Below are 15395 nucleotides of genomic sequence, written 5' to 3'. Positions count from 1 at the left end.
CTTGTATTGTTTAGATACTTGGAGCTTGTATGGATTATATTTGTCGATGGATTTTGGTATGATTTGGTTTTGTTCTACTACATGCCTGCCTGGACGGCTGAAGAGGTGAGTTCTTCAAATTTGAGCTTTACGAGTGTAGTTGAGTAGGGTTGATTTCGAGTCATCTTATTACTGCGTGGTTGTATCAGCCAGAGGCTGAGAATTATATTAACTGCGTGGTGATTGTCTATTTATTATTGTTGTTTATTCCAGCCGCATGTGGCTGAGGTATATAGTGATTGTAGAAAGTTTCAGATTGTCCGTCGTACAGGGGAGGTGCTGCCGAAATTTCTTCGGACATGGACTCCTCCGGGGCGTGACAATTTAGTGGTATCAGAGCTTAAGTTTTACGATCGTTGTTTTCGTATTTTGGATATTTGAGATAACCTGATACCTATTGATATGGTATCAGAGCGCCAAAGTTTGGCGATACATGTTGGGTTTCCGTGTGTTGGATTTTCAAGATTTATCTGATACCAATTTATTAGTATCAGAGCAGGGTGTGATACCTGCTTTTAGTATTCTGGATATATTGTGCTAGCCCAAGTTTGCGAGTCAAACTGGGTAGTTATTTTGGTTGCACGGAGTTTCCATTACGTATATGTTTTGGACTTTCGTTTCGGATTTTATTTTGGATTTCTCGTTCGGAATTTTGAGGTATAATGGGGACTGGACAGCGACGGAACATCTCTAGACAGCAAATAGGTATGATTAATTTTTATAATTTTGGTACTCATAGTAATACTTGAGTAGATTTATTTTTGGTCTGAATCTAGAGAATCAACAAAGCTTAATGATACTAAATCCTTGATATTAGAGAATGAGATAATTATAGAATCCTTGTGAATTGCTTATGGACAAGAATAACCTATTGTTGGGTTTTTCGGGCCGCGAAAATCGCTTTTTCGCGTCACGGAAACCCCGAATCACCCTAGCCAACGGATCTCGTGCGAAGAAAAATTCGAAAACATACGAGTACGAGTTACAAAACTTCTAGATCTACATGATGAAGATCTTTACCCTTGTTGCGTGCCCTTTTTGCATATCCCGCTCGCCCTCGGTACGCCGGATCTCGAAGTTGTCAATGTAGACAACTCTCTACACGTATCCACACGAACACACTAGGTGGAGGTGACCAAAAACCAAGGTGTGCTAGCATCTATGTGGTTCGGCCAAGGAAGGAGGAGAGGGAGAGCTTGAGAGGAAGAAGATGTAAAATTCCACACTTGAATGAATAATGAAAATCAATTCACACACCATTCAAAATGTGGCCGGCCACTTTTCTCATGTGTAACTCCCCTCATTAATGCATTAAGTTGTCATCAAGGAGAGAATGTAACCTCCATGAGGTGGCACTCAATAGTAACTCCCATGAGGTGGCAACTATGATGATGATGTGGAGTAACATCATTAGTCCACATCAATGCCAACTCACCAATGAGGTGGCATAAAGTCAAGTCAAACTTGACTTTTAATCTTCCTCTCAAGTCAAGTCAAACTTGACCAAACCTCTTCCATGGTTGATCTAATCTAACCATTTGATTCAAGCCAATTTAATATATAATGAATCTAATTCATTAAATTAAATTGATTCAATGAGTCATAATCTAAATTAGACTCATTGAACACATGAATTAACTTGAGTCCAACTCAAGTTAGCCCAATTAGGATTACTCTTAATCCAATTTGATTCATCAAATGAATCTAATCCTCTTGGTTCATCATATGAATCTAATCTCCATCTAATTGTCCTTAGTGTGTGACCCTATAGGTTCATGTAACGTTGGCAATGCCCTAAACCCATTTAGGAGCATAAGTAATGAGCGGTATCTAGCAACACATCATTACTACCCAAGTTACAAGAATGTCGAGATCCGACATCACCTTGTGACTACTAATTGTGACTCCTCACAAAATATGACAAATGTCCTTCTATCCTAGACATCTAGATTGATCAATGTGAGGCATAGACCGTGTCATCCTCTGACCAATCTAAATCTTGAACTCCAAGTAGACTCACTAAATCAAATGAGCTCAATATCCTATATTGACTCATTTGGGCATGGCCATGCACTTCGTGGTCTCACTCTATCAAGAATACCGATGTCGCTCCCGTCATATGGGAGGGATAGATCTCATCTACATCACTCACATCCCTCTGCATAATTCGTTATATACCCAGTAATCGCCTTTATACTCCACCCAGTTACGGGTGACGTTTGGCGAAACTAAAGTACATAACTCCTTATGTAGGGAACCATGGTGACTTCAGGTCTAAGGACTAGTAGTCATACTAATAGCCACATGAGAAAGTATATGTCACTCATATAACGATCCATGATACTTTCTCATGGCGGGTCATTCAGTATACATTCTCTAATGTATACCCATGTGTCAACTTGATATCTCTATATCCATGACTTGTGAGATCAAGTCATCGAGTTGACCTACATGCTAGTCTTATTACATTAACATTGTCCCTGAATGTTAATACTCGACTAGGAATGCTTAAGAGTAGTGTTCCCTATATCATCTCACTATCGGTTCAACTAACCGATTGATATAGGTGAGAACCGTCTACTCAAGGACGTTATTATACTTAGTTTATTTGGCACCAATACAAGTAAGTATAATAACCAAAAAACCAAATGCCTTTATTTATATAGAATATGATATAACAAGTCCAAAATACAATCATCAAATGATTGACTCTAGGGCTCTAGCTAACAATATCCCACTAGCACTAGTGCCAATCAGTGTAGGCTCTAAGCCCAAATGACCTAGTATGACCATCATGCTTCCTCTGTGCCAAAGCCTTGGTCAAGGGATCTGCGATGTTAGCCTCTGTAGGTACTCTGCAAATCTTCACATCTCCTCTCTCGATGATCTCTCGAATGAGATGGAAGCGCCGTAGTATGTGTTTAGTCCACTGGTGTGAGCGAGGTTGTTTCGCCTGTGCTATAGCTCCATTGTTATCACAATAGAGCTCAATGGGGTCAGCAATGCTAGGAACCACCCCAAGTTCAGTGATGAACTTGCGGATCCAAACTGCCTCCTTTGCTGCCTCTGATGCAGCAATGTACTCAGCCTCTGTTGTAGAATCAGCTACTGTGTCCTGCTTCGAACTCTTCCAGCTGACAGCACCACCATTAATGCAAAATACGAACCCCGACTGCGATCTATAGTCATCCTGGTTGGTTTGGAAGCTAGCATCACTGTAACCCTTTACAGCTAGCTCATCATCGCCTCTATATATCAAGAAATATTCTTTAGTCCTTCTTAAGTACTTAAGAATATTCTTGACCGCTATCCAAAGACTTTCATCTGACTGGTATCTACCCGTCATGCTCAAAGCATACGAGACATCGGTCGAGTACATAGCATGGCGTACATGATCGATCCTATGGCTGAAGCATAAGGATCTGATCCATGCGGTCTCTCTCCTCTAGAAGAGGGACCTTGAGTCTTCGAAAGACTCACGCCATGTGACATCGATGCAATCCTTCTTGGAGTTCTGCATGGCAAACCAAGGAGTACCTTGTCAATGTATGTACTCGACTTAGGCCAAGCAATCTCTTAGATCTATCTCTATAGATCTGTATCCCTAGAATACGGATGCCTCACCTAAGTCCTTCATTGAGAAGCAACTCCCTAGCCGTGTTTTGACAGATGAAGCATAGGGATGTCCTTCCCAATGAGCAGTATGTCATCCACATACAATATGAGGAAGACAACTATGTCCCCTACAACCTTCTTGTAGACACAACGTTCATCTTCTCTTGATGAAACCAAACTGTTTGATTGCATCATCGAATCAAAGATTCCAGCCCGAGAAGCTTGCTTTAGTCCATAAATGGACCTATGCACTTGCATACTGCTAGTATGTGGATCTACAAAATCCTCGTTGTGTCATGTACACATCCTCAGTAGGTTTCCATTCGAAACGCGGTTTTGACATCCATCCGTCATATCTCATAGTCATGGTAGGTCGCAATAGCAAGCATGATCCGAATGGACTTAAACATCGCCATTGGAGAAAGGTTTCATCATAGTCAATACCATGAATCTTGAAACCTTTAGCTACCAAGCGACCCTTATAGATAAGTCCATCCATGTCGGTCTTTCTCTTAAAGACCCACTTGCACCCAATGGGTTTTACCCTTCGGTGGATCAACCAAAGTCCATACTTGGTTGGTGTATATGGATTCCATTTCGGATCTCATGGCCTCTAGCCATTTCTAGAATCTGGTCACAGCTTCCCGATAGGTGGTAGGCTCATCCTTTATGAGCACAATGTCATCATGGTCGACAAGAGAAATGAGTATCTCTCAGCCTGACGACGTATATCGGACCTGCGAAGAGGTATGTCTACTTGAACTGGTTGTTGTTCCTCAACTCCTTGTGGAACAACATCATCCACAACACTTTGTGGTTCCAGTTCAATTTCCATCGAGGCATCAGTGCTATTGTTCGCATCTTGAACTTCTTCAAGATCGAACGCGCTCCCACTAGTCTTTCTAGAAACAAAGTCCCTTTCTAGAAAGATCCCAGTCTTTGCCACAACTACTTTGTGCTGACTGGGAATTTAGAAGTAATATCCCTTATTTTCCTTGGGATATCCAATAAAATAGCACTTGTCAGATTTGGGTCCTAACTTGTCTGAGACTTGACGTCGAACGTAAGCCTCACAACCCCATATCCTCATGAAAGACACCTGGGCATCTCTCCCAGTCCATATCCTATATGGTGTCTTTATCACAGCATTGGATGGAACTCGGTTGAGAATGAAAACTCCCGTGTCTAGAGCATATCCCCATAGATATGTCGGAAGATCTGTGTGACTCATCATAGATCGTACCATATCTAATAAGGTACGATTCCTCCGTTTGGATACACCATTCCACTGTGGTGTTCCAGGAGGAGTAAGTTGGGATAGAATCACACACTCAGCTAGATAGTCACAGAACTCATGGCTAAGGTATTCTCCACCTCGATTGGATCGAAGTATCTTAATACTCTTGCCAAGCTGGTTCTGTACTTCATTCTTGAATTCTTTGAACTTTTCAAAGGATTCAGACTTATGTGTCATCAAGTACACATAACCATATCTACTGAAGTTATCAGTAAATGTGATGAAGTACCTATAACCGCCTCTAGCAGCGACATTGAAAGGGCCACATACATCACTATGTATGAGTCCTAACAAATCAGTCGCTCTTTCACTGTGCCCACTAAAGGGAGTCTTGGTTATCTTGCCCCGTAGGCATGACTCGCATATCTCATATGATTCAAAATCAAATGAGTCCAGCAAACCATCCTTATGGAGCTGGGATAAGCGCTTGTCATTTATATGACCTAAGCGACAATGCCAGAGATAGGTTTGGTTCAGGTCATTTGACTTGAACCTCTTGGTATTTATGTTATAGATAGGGCTCTCAAGGTCTAGAATATAGAGTCCGTTCATCAGAGGTGCACTACAATAGAACATATCGTTTAAATAGATAGAACAACATTTGTTCTTTATTGTAAACGAAAATCCTTTCTTGTCCAAACAAGAAACTGAAATTATGTTCTTAGTCAAGGCAGACACATAACAACAATCATCTAATTCTAGTACTAGCCCAGAGGGCAGAGATAGATAGTAAGTTCCTACAGCAATAGCAGCAACCCGTGCTCCATTGCCTACTCATAGGTCTACCTCACCCTTCGTCAATGCCCTGCTATTTCTCAGCGCTTGTACATTGGTACAAATGTGCGAAGCACATCCGGTATCTAATACCCACGATGAAGAAATAGAGAGGTTGACTTCTATAATATGTATACCTGAAGTAGAAATCTTATTTCTCTTCTTCTTAAGATCTTCCAGGTATTCTTTGGAGTTCCTCTTCCAGTGCCTTGCTTGTCCTTGATATAGGTGATAAAGATGTTCAACCATATCGTAAGCACTCATCAACTCATGTTGCTTCTGAAGCTCAGAGTTCATAGTCGCGAGCATAAGACAGGACACATCTAATGCGTCATCTTGATGCTTCTTGTAAGCATCTCGGCCCTTGGCAGGAGGAGCCTCCGGAATGGGCTGCTCTAGAACGTACAGTTTACGTTCTTGGGTGAGAACTATTCTCAGGTTCCTGTACCAGTCCAGGAAATTTGCTCCGTTGAGCTTGTCCTTCTTAAGGACAGATCGCAGAGAGAAGGTGTTCGTATTCGACGTCATGGAAATTCTACAATAGAAATAAATGCAGAAATAAGTATCATATTCTTAATCATTTAATTAGGCCTTTAACTAAATGATGCTCCCACTGAATTCTATAATTCACGTGGGACAAGATCCACATCATACTAACCCTTGAGTTAGCTTTGGCTAATACGCCCAAGACTTAGTATGATTGGTAGGTAACGATTACTAATTACATCTCTATGCAACTCTTGTTTATAGGATCAAGATCCGCATTGATATTAAAACTCGAGTTAGCTTTGGCTAATACGCCCGAGAGTTAATATAAATGTGATTTTGACCTATCTTTCCAACCGTTGGAAGAATGCCTATAGTTATACTCGATCCAACCGAGTTAACTAGGAATACTCAATCTAATTGAGTTGTACTCACCCATGCGTTGATAGGCGGGACCAAGATTATCCCTCCGTACCCTACCAAGATAGTATGTGTTGCTCTGCTTTGGCAGATTCAACAACTACATGCGATCGAGGTAGTGGTAGGTATCACGGCATGGTAGGCATTACGAGTTGACGTGATTTAGATCTAATCTAAATGATGATACATATCATATACTCGATAGATCTAATTTAATCGAAGGGTGCATCATGTGCACGACTTAGATCTAATCTAATCGTAAGGCACTAATTAATTACTTAATTAACTAGCATGCATCACATACACACAAAATAATTAATTAAATAATTAATCAAATAATTTTGTGATTATGTCATGGTCCTACTACGATCTTCTCAAGCCAATGAGAAGATCGGATGGTCAACCTAAGGTCAACAGCTTCTCAAGCTCCTTCCTTTGACCACCTCGTGTTGCTCGCGCCCTCCTCGTAACTCCGTCTCGAGTGGACCTTCCACAGCTCCAATTTTGTACATTACAATTTTGAAACTCGACCTACATTCGAGTCTAAATCTAATTTACAACCAGAATATATGAGAAAGGCACGACGCGCAGGTCGCGAAAATAAAATAAAAAAATAAAAATATAAGCACGCACATCACATAACGGCACGCAGGCCGTATTATGAATTACAACACATATTGTCCAATCAAATTGGGTCTTTGGGTCATGACTACCACAAAATTAATATATAATTCAAAATTATATATTTCTGTAATTTTTCTGTAATTTTTCATAATTTTACAGATTTTATGAGTAAACTTTTCCCTGCGGTCCCGATTAGCGATTTCGGGCGCAATCGCGGAGCAAATCCCCTTGCGGGGTTAGGGGCAGTACCCCTACCCGCGATCTAACCATCGTGAGTTGCTCCTAAGCGATCCAAGAGCACCTTATCCCGCTGTCCCAAAAAGATTTGGGTCGAAACGATGCCGTTTCGGAAAAAACTTCTCGGTAGTCGAAGCCTACAAGTGTATAAACACTTGTGCTTCGCTTCTACGAGAAATATTACTCTTAAAACTATAAAAACCATAAATTTACAGAAATGTACAGAAGCTTTAATTTTTCATAAAAATCAAATTAAACTTGTACAAGCTTCGCACGTGGCTCTGATACCACTGTTGGGTTTTTCGCGTCGCAGAAACCCTGAATCACCCTAGCCAACGGATCTCGTGCGAAGAAAAATTCGAAAACATACGAGTTACAAAACTTCTAGATCTACATGATGAAGATCTTTACCCTTGTTGCGTGCCCTTTTTGCATATCCCGCTCGTCCTCGGTACGCCGGATCTCGAAATTGTCAATGTAGACAACTCTCTACACGTATCCACACGAACACACTAGGTGGAGGTGACCAAAAACCAAGGTGTGCTAGCATCTATGTGGTTCGGCCAAGGAAGGAGGAGAGGGAGAGCTTGAGAGGAAGAAGATGTAAAATTCCACACTTGAATGAATAATGAAAATCAATTCACACACCATTCAAAATGTGGCCGGCCACTTTTCTCATGTGTAACTCCCCTCATTAATGCATTAAGTTGTCATCAAGGAGAGAATGTAACCTCCATGAGGTGGCACTTAATAGTAACTCCCATGAGGTGGCAACTATGATGATGATGTGGAGTAACATCATTAGTCCACATCAATGCCAACTCACCAATGAGGTGGCATAAAGTCAAGTCAAACTTGACTTTTAACCTTCCTCTCAAGTCAAGTCAAACTTGACCAAACCTCTTCCATGGTTGATCTAATCTAACCATTTGATTCAAGCCAATTTAATATATAATGAATCTAATTCATTAAATTAAATTGATTCAATGAGTCATAATCTAAATTAGACTCATTGAACACATGAATCAACTTGAGTCCAACTCAAGTTAGCCCAATTAGGATTACTCTTAATCTAATTTGATTCATCAAATGAATCTAATCCTCTTGGTTCATCATATGAACCTAATATCTATCTAATTGTCCTTAGTGTGTGACCCTATAGGTTCTTGTAACGTTGGCAATGCCCTAAACCTATTTAGGAGCATAAGTAATGAGCGGTATCTAGCAACACATCATTACTACCCAAGTTACAAGAATGTCGAGATCCGACATCACCTTGTGACTACTAATTGTGACTCCTCACGAAATATGACAAGTGTCCTTCTATCCTAGACATCTAGATTGATCAATGTGAGGCATAGACCGTGTCATCCTCTGACCAATCTAAATCTTGAACTCCAAGTAGACTCACTAAATCAAATGAGCTCAATATCCTATATTGACTCATTTGGGCATGGCCATGTACTTCGTAGTCTCACTCTATCAAGAATACCGATGTCGCTCCCGTCATATGAGAGGGATAGATCCCATCTACATCACTCACATCCCTCTGCATAATTCGTTATATACCCAGTAATCGCCTTTATAGTCCACCCAGTTACGTGTGACGTTTGACGAAACTAAAGTACATAACTCCTTATGTAGGGAACCATGGTGACTTCAGGTCTAAGGACTAGTAGTCATACTAATAGCCACATGAGAAAGTATATGACACTCATATAACGATCCATGATACTTTCTCATGGTGGGTCATTCAGTATACATTCTCTAATGTATACTCATGTGTCAACTTGATATCTCTATATCCATGACTTGTGAGATCAAGTCATCGAGTTGACCTACATGCTAGTCTTATTGCATTAACATTGTCCCTGAATGTTAATACTCGACTAGGAATGATTAAGAGTAGTGTTCCGTATATCATCTCACTATCGGTTCAACTAATCGATTGATATAGGTGAGAACCGTCTACTCAAGGACATTATTATACTTAGTTTATTTGGCACCAATACAAGTAAGTATAATAACCAAAAACCAAATGCCTTTATTTATATAGAATATGATACAACAAGTCCAAAATACAATCATCAAATGATTGGCTCTAGGGCTCTAGCTAACACCTATCTCTGTAGGGTATTATGTGGTATTTTTGCATGTACCGTTTTCATGTAATTGGCCACACATTGCTTTTATACCTTTGTTGTGTCAAACCTATAAAAGAGCACAGAAATTTCTAGCTACGTCAATCAAATTTTGATCTCGGATGGCAATGAGGATAAAAGGAGTCTATGTTGAGTGGAGTTGGTTGAGTTGCAGGTTCTGTTCAGTAGAGCTTTACGATGTGGAAATGTGATGTGTTCGCCTCTTTTGATGTAGAACTTGTATGGATTCAACTCATCAAATTGCAAATGGTCCAAATGGGTAAATAAAAGGATTATACTGGCTTAGATCCGGCTGAAGAGATTACTAGGTTGCTTACCTGTTAAACTGACACAGTACTTATGGTTAAAACATTATTCATATAGCCATTTTAATCTACTTTGAGTTGGACCTTAGTATGAAGAGCATGTCGATCTCAACCTTTACCAAACATCCAACTAGTTTAAAATGGTTGGAACCCGCTCCATGTATAAACCTACTTGTTCATTCTTAATGGTTGATTGGTAGAAAGGTTAGATTTACCAAATGTTTCCAGTCAAGGTTTTTGTTTAACCTATACAAATCTAATGAAATCATCGTTTCCTAAATAAAGAAATTTCCACTGATGAGATAATTTATTTGGTAGGTCCACTCATTATCCAAAGTAAACCAAGTTACTGATAGTTTACTCTTCTAAGCCACAACCCACAACCTTTTCCTTGGGAAAATTTAGTCATTTTAACTCAAGACCGTTGACCTATTCATTAAGGAGTTCAGTTTATAATTCAGAATTATCCTTAGTTGGTGAAGGAATATCCAATAATGGCAGCTCCGGTGCCATATGCTGCTATTTTAGATTGCTACTTTTATGGTTTTATGAATGTTGACATGAAACATAGAAACTTCTCAGATCAAATAGACAAGTGTTAATCGGTAATTGCAGGCCCCACAAGTTAGGTTTCGACACCAATATAAATTCACTAAGCATGGTAAGCTAGAGAATGGCCTATTAATTCAGTTTGTTAGAGTGTCGTGCGTTTATGTGGGAGATTGGTGGATTACCCATTTTTAGATCGCAGCGACTGACCGTCTCTCTACCCTCCGGTGATACATTGGAGGTCACCCAAGAGGTCAGAGGTTGCCCATTAGACTTTGGCAACATGGTCGAGTTTGATATCATTCTTGGCATAGATTGGATGTCAGTATATCATGCTACCGTTGATTGCCAGACGAGGGTGGTCACCTTCCAGCCTCCGAACCAACCCTCGTGGAGTTTCACTGGCATCAGAGACGACGACATCTCGATTATTTCGGCGATCCAGGCGCAGAAGCTGCTGTCTCACGGCTGTCATGGTTTCCTATTATCTCTGATTAGTACTGAAGACAGCAGTAGTTCGCAGCTCTCCGATGTTCCTGTAGTTCGGGAGTACCCAGATGTATTTCTAGAGGAGCTGCCAGGGTTGCCTCCCAGAAGGCAAGTGGAGTTCACTATTGAGCTGATTTCGGGGACCGCAGCGGCATCGAAAGCTCCTTATCGTATGACACTAAAAGAGTTGAACGAGCTGAAGGTTCAACTCCAGGAGCTTTTAGACAGGGGATTCAACCGCCCTAGTGTTTCTCCATGGGGTTCTCCGGTATTGTTTGTCAAGAAAAAGGATGGTACTATGAGGTTATGTATTGACTATAGGCAACTGAATGCAGTTACCGTCAGAAATAAATATCATTTACCACGGATCGAGGATTTGTTTGATCAGCTCAGAGGTACATCAGTGTATTCTAAGATTGATCTACGATCCGGATATCATCAGTTGAGGGTCAGAGACTCAGATATCCAGAAGACAGCTTTCCGTACGAGATACGGTCATTATGAGTTTTTGGTAATGCCATTTGGGCTTACCAATGCTCCAGCGGTGTTTATGGACTTGATGAACCGCATCTTTCTGGAGTATTTGGATCAGTTTGTTATCGTCTTCATTGATGACATATTGGTCTACTCTCGTTTCGAGGAGGAGCACGCACAGCATCTTCGCACAGTTTTGGAGATTCTTCGACGACATCAGCTGTACGCAAAGTTAAGCAAGTGTGTGTTCTGGCTATCCTCAGTCGGTTTCTGGGACACGTGGTCTCTAGCAGAGGTATTTCAGTTGATCCTCAGAAGATCAAGGCTGTCACCAGCTGGGAGTAGCCGAAATCAGTTCAGGAGATCCGCAGTTTTCTGGGATTGGCCAGATATTACCGACATTTCGTCGAGGGTTTCTCGCGTATTGCTATGTCGCTGACACGTCTTACCAGGAAAGGCGTGAAGTTCATGTGGTCCGAGGATTGCGAGACCAGCTTTCAGGAGCTGAAGCGGAGATTAGTGTCGGCTCCAGTTTTGGTTTTACCTTCTGGAGAGGATGGATTTGTACTTTACACCGACGCTTCTCTACAGGGTTTAGGCGCTGTTCTGATGCAGCACGGCAGAGTAGTCTCTTATGCTTTTCGTCAGCTGAAGGAGCATGAGAAGAACTACCCAGTTCATGACCTGGAGTTAGCTGCCATCATCTTTGCTCTGAAGCTATGGCGACATCATTTATACGGTATTACATTTGAGATTCTCACTGATCATAAGAGTCTCAAATATATTTTCACTCAGAAGGAGCTTAATCTCCGACAGAGGAGATGGATGGAGTTCCTGAAGGACTACGATTGTACCATTAGCTACCACCCGGGGAAAGCTAATGTGGTTGCCGATGCACTCAGTAGGAAGTCCAGAGGGACTTTGGCTTGCCACCGAGTTTCAGTTACAGACTTGGTTCAGGGTTTCTCCGAGTTAGACCTTGAGGAGAAGGGATCTACATGTTAGGATCCTTCGTACGGAGGCTAGAGAGGGGGGTGTGAATAGCCGACCCCAAATCGTCGTTTCTTTCTACAAAACTTGTTAGCGCAGCGGAAAATAAACACAGAAACGAAAGGGAAAGAAGACAAACCTCAAACAAACCGATGTAACGAGGTTCGGAGATAAACTCCTACTCCTCGGCGTGTCCGTAAGGTGGACGAAGCCTATCAATCCGTCGGTGGATGAGTCCCCGGAGAACCGGCTAATAAATGCTCCTTGTGGGTGGAGAAACCTCGCCACAATACTTGTAACAACAAGAAAGGAGTACAAGGAAAGCAAGAAGCAAATACAAACAACAATATGAATGCAACACTCGCTTGCCTTCTCTGTCGACCGGAGGCGATGAAGCAGCAACTTCACAACCCAACTGCAGCAGCTGATCTCGGAAGCGAGCTCAACAAAGCTCAGAACCTCAGAGCACAGAAGCAGAAGCTTCAATCCAAGGAAGAAGAAGAAGGAAGAAGAAGGAGGCTCGCAGCAGCAGCCCTCCTTTTATAACCTGCGAAGAAAGCGAAGAAACACAGAAGAAATCTAGCCGTTGCGTCGCAACGGCTAGTGCCTGGATCGGTCTGTGGACCGATCAGGCTCCATGTGGATCGGTCCACGACCGATCCATTCCTAGCCTTCGCTTCGTCTCGATCGGTCCATGGACGATCGAAACCTCTGATCGGTCCACGACCGATCGGGAATTTCTGATCGGTCCGTGGACCGATCGGCTTCTCTCTCGAACTTCTGCGCCTCGATCGTTGTCGATCGGTCTCGGACCGATCGATAACTCTGATGAAACTCTGGATGGTTCTTGATCGGTCGGTGACCGTCGGGCTATCGATGTATCCTGGATCGGTCCCGGACCGATCCAAACTCCCAGCCCTAAACCTCGGGCTTCTACACCAACATCCGGTCAACCTTGACTGTTGGTTCATCATTCTAGCATCTGGTCACTCCTTGACTGCTAGAATTCTCCACCAAGTGTTCGATCAATCCCTTTGACCCACTTGGGCTTTCCTCTTCGTGCCAAGTATCCGATCACTCCTTGATCTACTTGGACTTCCCAACACCGGATGTCCGATCACCCTTGATCCATCTGGATTTTCCCCCGCTTCACTCACCGGGACTTTCACCTAGCTTCACTTACTAGGGTTTTACCTTCACTCACCAGGATTTCAATCTGCTGCTTCACTCACGGGACTTCAAACCGCTGACTTCACTCACGGGACTTTCCCGAATGCCTGGCTTCACTTACCAGGACTTTCACTTTCACCTAGCTTCACTCGCTAGGATTTTCACCTGGCTTCACTCACCAGGACTTTCCACATCCGGTCCAGAGAACGAGCTACCGAGCCCTCTCTGACCACATTCCGGAGAACGAGCTACCGAGCCCTCTCCGTCTTCCCATGTGCCAAGCTTCCATACTTGGACTTCTCCGTGCCAAGTCTCCATACTTGGACTTTCTCCCGTGCCAAGCTCCCTGCTTGGACTTTTCCGAGTCAGGTCAACTCACCTCGGGACAACCAGGTCAACCTTGACCACGAGTTGCACCCACAATCTCCCAAGCTTGTATCCTTGTCAAACATCAAGATACAACTTTTCTGTTCACGTCAAACATCGTCATAACTCGTCAAACATCAAAACATAACTCGAGTCAAGTCAACTCGAGTCTGGTCAACCAGGTCAACCTTGACCTAAGGTTGCACCAACACTACAGAGCAGGGTATTCTGGTTACCATGGTTGCTCAGTCGTCGATCAGGACGAAGATCCGAGAGGCCCAGGCTGGTGATTAGCATTTGCAGTTCATTATCAGTCAGATAGCTTCCGGGCAACCGACCGAGTTTACACGAGAGCAGGAGGGTATTATATACTTCCGAGGCAGATTATGTGTACCTCAGTCTCATCCGGTCTTACAGGAGCTACTCCAGGAGGCACACCGTTCTAGATTTGTGATCCATCCAGGCGGGACCCGTATGTATCGGGACTTGAGACGTTCCTATTGGTGGAACGGCATGAAGAAAGACATCGCGGATTTTGTAGCTAGATGTCTTGTTTGTCAGCGGGTGAAGGCTGAGCACCAGAGACCTACCGGATTACTTCAGCGGATTCCTATTCCTGAGTGGAAGTGGGATCACATTACCATGGACTTTGTGGTAGGGTTGCCGAGGACACGACGAGGTCATGACGCGATTTAGGTAATCGTTGATCGATTAACCAAATCCGCGCACTTCTTAGCGATCCGGAGGACTGATCCCCTGGATCGATTGGCAAATCTGTATTGCCGGGAGATCATCAGACTACATGGTGTTCCGTTGAGTATTATTTCGGATAGAGATCCACGGTTTACGTCTCGATTTTGGCAGAGTCTACAGCAGACCTTGGGCACATAGCTCCGTTTCAGTACAGCCTTCCATCCACAGACAGATGGATAGTCAGAGCGGACCATTAAGACTTTAGAGGATCTGCTGAGGTCGTGTGTTATGGATTTCGGAGGCAGTTGGGAGGACCATCTGCCGTTGGTAGAGTTTGCCTATAACAATAGCTTTCATTCGGCTATCCAGATGGCACCGTTTGAGGCGTTGTATGGTAGACCTTGTTGGACACCCGTCCTCTGGGATGAGGTTGGAGAGGCCCAGTTGTTGGGACCTCATAGAGTTCAGCAGGATGCAGAGTTGGTCCGTACCATCAGACGGAGGATGTCAGAGGCGCAGGATTGCCAGAAGAGTTATGCTGATCGGAGACGCAGACCACTAGAGTTTTCTGTTGGCGACCATGTATTTCTGCGAGTTTCACCCACGAAAGGGGTGAAGAGATTTGGCCTCAGTGGTAAGCTAGCTCCGCGGTATATTGGCCCTTTCGAGATCTTGGAGAGGATTGGAGCGGTAGCTTACCGGTTG

This window comes from Zingiber officinale, chromosome 1A (assembly GCF_018446385.1).
Source record: "Zingiber officinale cultivar Zhangliang chromosome 1A, Zo_v1.1, whole genome shotgun sequence".
In the NCBI taxonomy this organism is placed as follows: domain Eukaryota; kingdom Viridiplantae; phylum Streptophyta; class Magnoliopsida; order Zingiberales; family Zingiberaceae; genus Zingiber; species Zingiber officinale.
The sequence above is the reverse complement of the archived record's forward strand: the minus strand, read 5'-3'. Positions refer to the sequence as shown.